The following is a 6,241-nucleotide window of genomic DNA, read 5'->3' on the forward strand; positions in this document are numbered from 1 at the left end:
GTTTATCCCCCTAAGACGACCGGGTGGTTGTGAGGGAGCTTATAATCATTGCCACCGTGTACTGATTCCCCCACGACTTGGACACGGGGTAAACTAAATACTCTCTATGAATGAATAATATATATACCTCCAGGAATATTTGATTTTCAAACAGCAATGTACTTTTGATCTCCATCACTTCAAAATGAAACAGCGGATGGCACTGGTCGACAAGAGCAACTTGTTCGCGCAGCACGTGCAAAACTCACAAGCGACATACAATGAATTGGCAAAGTGGGCAGCGCAAACGTTCGAACTTGCGACAACTCCAACAAAATCTGCCATTAGAAAGACCCTTAAACGCGGTGCAACACAAACGCAACGCGTCGACAACAAGGCTCGGCACATTGATCGTGCAGTTAAATCTCCTGAGCTCGAAACCGAACTTCTCCTATGGGTCCTACGCTGTGAGAGACTTGGCGTATGTCTACCGGGAGAGCTCATACGAGAACAAGCAAACTCAATCGCCGCCCGCCTCAACCTGCCCCCAACGCAGTGTTCGTCCTACTCGAAAGGATGGCTGTATAAGTTTCAGCGCAAACATGGCCTGACAAGCAAAACATAGCATGGAGAAGCTGCATCAATCCTACGAGGTGCCGCGCAACAAGGAAGCGAAGAAGTACGACGCAGTACGAGTGGCTGCAGCCCTACAAACGTGTACAACTTGGATGAGACTGCGTACCTCTACTGTCTGTCGCCACACCGTTCCATTACGCGCAACCGTGTGCCTGGAACGAAAAATATAAAAAAGAGGGTAATCGTTGCTCTTACCACGAATGCCGACGGTTCCGATGCTGTTGACCGCTTGTTCATCGGGACAGCCATGCAGCCAAGATGCTTCAATGGTCGAACTGCCCAAGACCTCCGTTTTGACTACCAGTCGAGTAAAAAGGCCTGGATGACGAAGGAGGTCTTTAGCACGTACCTGAAATCCATGAACGATCGAATGGTTTCAGAAGGGCGCAAGATCCTGCTGCTTGTGGACAACGCTCCCTGCCATGATCGTGAAGCTGGTGAAGGTTTGTCAAATATTTCGTTGCGTATGCTTCCAAAGAATACAACGGCGTACCTGCAGCCTCGGGATGCGGGCATTATTGCCTCGTTCAAGGCGAAAGCCAAGAAGCGGCAACTGAAAGAACGTCTAGAACCAGATTGGATCGGTGATGGCAGGGGGCCAGGACAAGCTCTACGAAGTACCGTTAGTTGTAGCGATGGAGTGGGCCGGGGTGCATGGCGCTCTGTGTCATCGTGGACAGTTGCGAAATCTTGTCAACGTACCGGAATCGTGGACTGTGACTTGTCAGCGTTCAGCGATCGAATGGCTGCAGTTCATATGAATTGTTGTGGCAAAAAGAGATACAGTTAAAACGATAACCTTTGAGTTGATGTACTGTGAATAATTTATATCATTTGCCGTGTCCAAGTCGAGGGGAGATCAGTATTTCGATGCATTTCTCCATCACCATTTTGAGAGAAATGAATATTTTTCACACCGTGCCCACATTCATAAAACGAGGTTTCCACAACATCAATGAGGTCCTCGATTGTTCGAGTGCAGTACTGATACTGCAGACATTGAATAGAGTTGAACCATCCTAAATCTACGACATTGAAATCTTGCGCGCCGTCTCTTTACTCGATTCCGGATACGTCGCGCGACTCCAGCAAACTTGTCGTGAGGAAATTATGAGGGCTGGCGCTGTCTTGTTGGATTAGCAACACCCGATTGCAGTGTACACCGCGGGAACTTCGACTTGATGGCCGGCACAACATTGTTTAGCACCATTTCTAAATATACATTCGAGTCGATAGACTGCAAAGTCGTCACTACAGTATTGTGACTTTGGTACGGTTCTTGGAGTTGCGTTGTGCAGTCACTTTTTCGACAAATTGCCAAAGTCCATCGAAAAGGTGGATGTTTAAGTCAACACGGGGCGGGAAATCGCCGTCAATTTATAAATCGTTTGGCCTTCGCAAAACGAGCAGCCATGACTTCATCCTCGTTTGTCAAATAGAACCATTTTTCGTTGATACAGTACGCGCAAATGAATGCATAATGTAAAAAAGTGACTTGCATTCGACGAGGGATGAAGAAAAGAAATTGCGTACCGCAGGCGCTCTTCGATATTGCTTGGGATCAAAAAGGGCTTCACATATCTTGAGCGGGCGTTGACCTGGCTGCATTCCTTCGTGTGCCGTATGATCGTCATTTGGGAATATCGCACGCATGAGACAGAGCTCTCAGCGCCTGCCGCGACGTTTGGGGAGCTTGCCGAACCGCAACTTCTATTTATTCGTTCGAGCGCTTCTTTTTGCGAACTGAATGGACTAAAATAGTACACCTCTAGAAACAATGTTTCTGGGAAAGCAATACAGAAATATAGAGGTAAACCTCGGACTTGCGCGATGTGACATCACTTTGACAAATGGCCCGCTCGAACTGAACGCTGTCCGCAGGCCCTAACGCGCGACACAGTTTCCGAGTGACAGTTCATCTGCTTGGCAAGCCGCACGATGGCACCATAAGGCAGTGTGTCGGAGGGCGAGACGGAAAGCAGGCTCTTTCTTGTAGATGGCGCGGCGCTCCTCGTTATCTAGGTGAATTTCGCCGCCATTTCGGCCATGGGGGCTCAGTGGCGGTAGGCTGTGCTGGTGGCAAGTTGCATTGACATGGTTTAGAATAGCGAGATTGATGTGTGTGCTGTTCGTGCGATATGAAAATGAGTTATGAGGATAGGATAGTGTGATGTGTCAAAGTTTGGACGAATTGACATGGCATGAGTCGCGCCCATTACTCATGAATGAATACGCTTTAGAAGGCTCATAAACTGCCCAATCAAAGCAGAGAGATCTTGCGCTTTCTAGTGCACCAATTGTTACTCAATTTGGACGACATATTTAGAAACATTCCGCCCATTGGAAGACGTACTCTGCAACATGTTTTCGACCAGAGTAGTATGGACGTGTCGTGATCGGGCCAAGGCACAGAGAATGTTCACTTTCGTAATGTTTCTTTTGCTCTTGCGCACTCGCTTTGGCTTTTATTCTCCAGACAGGAGGTAGTACTTGCGACCCTCCTTAGTTACGCAGCGTAGGACAACTTTTCGCCTACGTGGACGTACTGCAATATACTTTTGAACTCAATGATGGATCCACCCACGTTCAATGCATGCGTCAATATTTATTGGTTGGTAAGGTACGGCCGTATGGCGTTCGATTGGGACCGAAACATGCCAAGCTTGAGGTATCGATGCAATGACCCCACACTTATTCCTTTCGTAATGAGAGATTTATGCATGCATGACAACAATAGCATCCATGTTTTTCCGAAATGAATCGAAGGGTAGTGCGTTGAGCATGAGGTACTTGTAAAACGTTTCGCCTTCACTTGCCATGCAGTGAACGCCTGCTTTCTTCCAACTCTACCTTTCTTCCTGCTTGTAACAGTGACCTTCATGCTACTGTGACCGACACCTTGCTGCTTCGCGAGTGCAAGGACCTGGCGAATGGTCGAAACACGGCAGTTGTACAGTACTGTACTTGGTCACCAGGTTCTGGCCAAGCCTTTCATTGGTCTGGTATTAAAGTGGCGTTGCTGTGAAGCAGGACCTCGCGAAGGATGGCCTCGCGTTCGTCGTCGGTGAGGTTGCGTCTTTCATTGTTATTTCAAGAAAGTTGGTCGTTTTAATGTTTTATGTGGTGATTTTTGTGTTAGATTTGAACACGGGAAATGGATTCATTGCTTGAGATTTTCAGCTCTTCATTGTATTCACCGAGAGCTCAGTCGCGCTTATTCTATGATCCAATCACAGTAGTGTATTTCGAATCGAGGCAGGTGACGCCGTGTTTGGAATATTACTCCCGAATATAAAAACAGGTCATGTACACCCTCCTATAACTCGCGCACTTATTTTGGAACAGAGGAAGTACTTCCTCTGTTTCACATTACTGGGGACAATTGAAGTTTCACTTTTTCCCCATTACAGGGGACATTTCTCATTGATTGGCTAAGAACAAAATTCATGCATGCTATTGGTTAAAACGATCGCTAAACCAAGAGCTACGATGGGCATGACACGTTTGCCATCAGAGCTGCGCCACGCCGTAAAGCATTCTTTCGCAAGTGTGGCAGGCGATATTTGTTGCCTCCGTTGTTCTCAAGAGTAAGGCGCATCACAGCCTGAAGGGTAAGAAACACATTAGAAAGCTTCTCAGCATCCACCTCATGAAATGCTGCGAGTGTGGCAGCAATAACGTCGTCCACGGAGCGACTGACCATCATGTATTGAGCGACTGAATGGACGCCATGGCCCCATGCGGCAACTTTCCAGTCTCCATGAGGTTATGGAAGACCATGATGACCTCGATCTTCCTTTGGAAAGACAGCTCACGCCCAGTCGGTGCCATCAGCTTGGATGCGCGCAAGGCCCGTATTTTTTAATTGAAAAGTTTTGATGTCGCATTTTTTTGTTTGGCCATTCAAACGAAGTTTGGGCGCCAAAAGTTGTTTTCCCACTCTGCAGTCAATAGACGATCCCTATATTTTTTCATCCTCTGTCGAATGTGATAATTTTTGTGTGAAATGGACGAGAAATAGAATTTTGGGGTCGCTGGAAGTGAAATGCCCCCAGTAAAGTGAAACAGAGGAAGTACATTGTATCACTATTACAGGGTATACACTGTATTACAGTAAATGACTGAAATCCCTCCCCCGTGTTACTAGAAAATTAACTAAAAGTTTGTATAATAGGCACAGGGCATTCCTTCCCACTGGGCAATGGTACGCGTGATCGTGGCGAGCCTCTTCTCCGATGTAGACACAAGGGGCTTTTCAAGGAGCCTCATGTAGCACAGCTTGCTCTTGAGTGCGCTCATGACACCGGCATCAAAAGATTGAAGCGATCGCCAAGAAAATCACAATTTAAATTTCTACAATGTCTGATTTATGTTAAAATATCCAAGAAATCGGGCATTTTCGTCCGACAATTCTCTGATTGGTCGAACCCATCCGAGCCAATATTCGTTCGTGCTCTTGACAATTCGATAGCGGGGGATTCACCGCATCCCGACATCGCCACTTGACCGTCGTGGTTAATTCAAGAAATTGTATTCTACACCATTCGCGACATCATTGCGGACATTCAGGTGCATACAGTGCAACTGCTCTGTGATACTAGGTGAACCCTGACATTGAAGCTGTCCTTTCAAACAATTGCCAGAGTTGTTCCCCACGAGTCGCTTAGACGTTCCATATTTGATAGGTACCTGTTGCAGAGAAGGATAGCAAGACTCTGCCAATTCATTCTACATTTGACTCGTTCCTCTGCGTGTGCCCTGCCACATACAGGGTGAATACTTCCACGAACGTCGACCCCCACGTTGAAGCCGAAGGTATTCTTGTGCCGCAAATATGGTTGTGATGCTGATTGTCGCCGAATCATACTAGCTCCATGAAATGAATAGAATTACCCTTTTGTCGCCTGGTAGGTTTCGAAGGGACAGGTTGAACGCTCAAGCACAGCCCTCAATTCCTTCAGCCAATCATTGTTCAATCTCATATCGGTTCTCCTATCACTTTTCGAGAATTTGTCGTTTACATGTCGGTCTGACTTGCTATGCATTACTTCTCTCCATTTCTGTTCAAATCTTTTGACCGAGCCAGTTAGAGTAATTGGGCAAAATCTATACAACGTTTTCGCTGCTGGCTAACCTACAGTCGACCCAAAACTATAGACGCACCCTGATATTCTCGAGTTGGAGACTTCACCAGCCCATTTAGATAGAACCTCCTGGAACAACAGCATTCGATGACTCCTAAAGGGCTGCTCCAGAGAGCATTTCCTCACCACATCCACCGAACTAGCACATTGTTCACTTTTCAAGTTTGGTGGTGACCCAAAAATATAGACGCAGTTGCACTGGCCACGGCGAAGAATAACCTGAGCCAATCGAGTTGGCATGCCTTCAACTAAGTGCCGCAAGTACTCTTGGTCGATTTCGTTCCATGAACGGATGATTTGGGCCTTCAGACTTGCCTTGTCTTCGAACTGGCGACCATTGGCATAGACAAGCCTCGCCAAAACACCCCAAACGTTTTCAATGGGGTTGAGGTCGGGGCTTTTCGACGGCCAGTCCATAACTGGCCACGGCAGAGCCTTCAGCCACGCCATTGTTTCTCTTGACGTGTGGATACTGGCATTGT

The sequence above is a fragment of the Aphanomyces invadans genome (assembly GCF_000520115.1).
Source record: "Aphanomyces invadans strain NJM9701 unplaced genomic scaffold supercont1.54, whole genome shotgun sequence".
Classification (NCBI taxonomy): Eukaryota; Oomycota; class Saprolegniomycetes; order Saprolegniales; family Verrucalvaceae; genus Aphanomyces; species Aphanomyces invadans.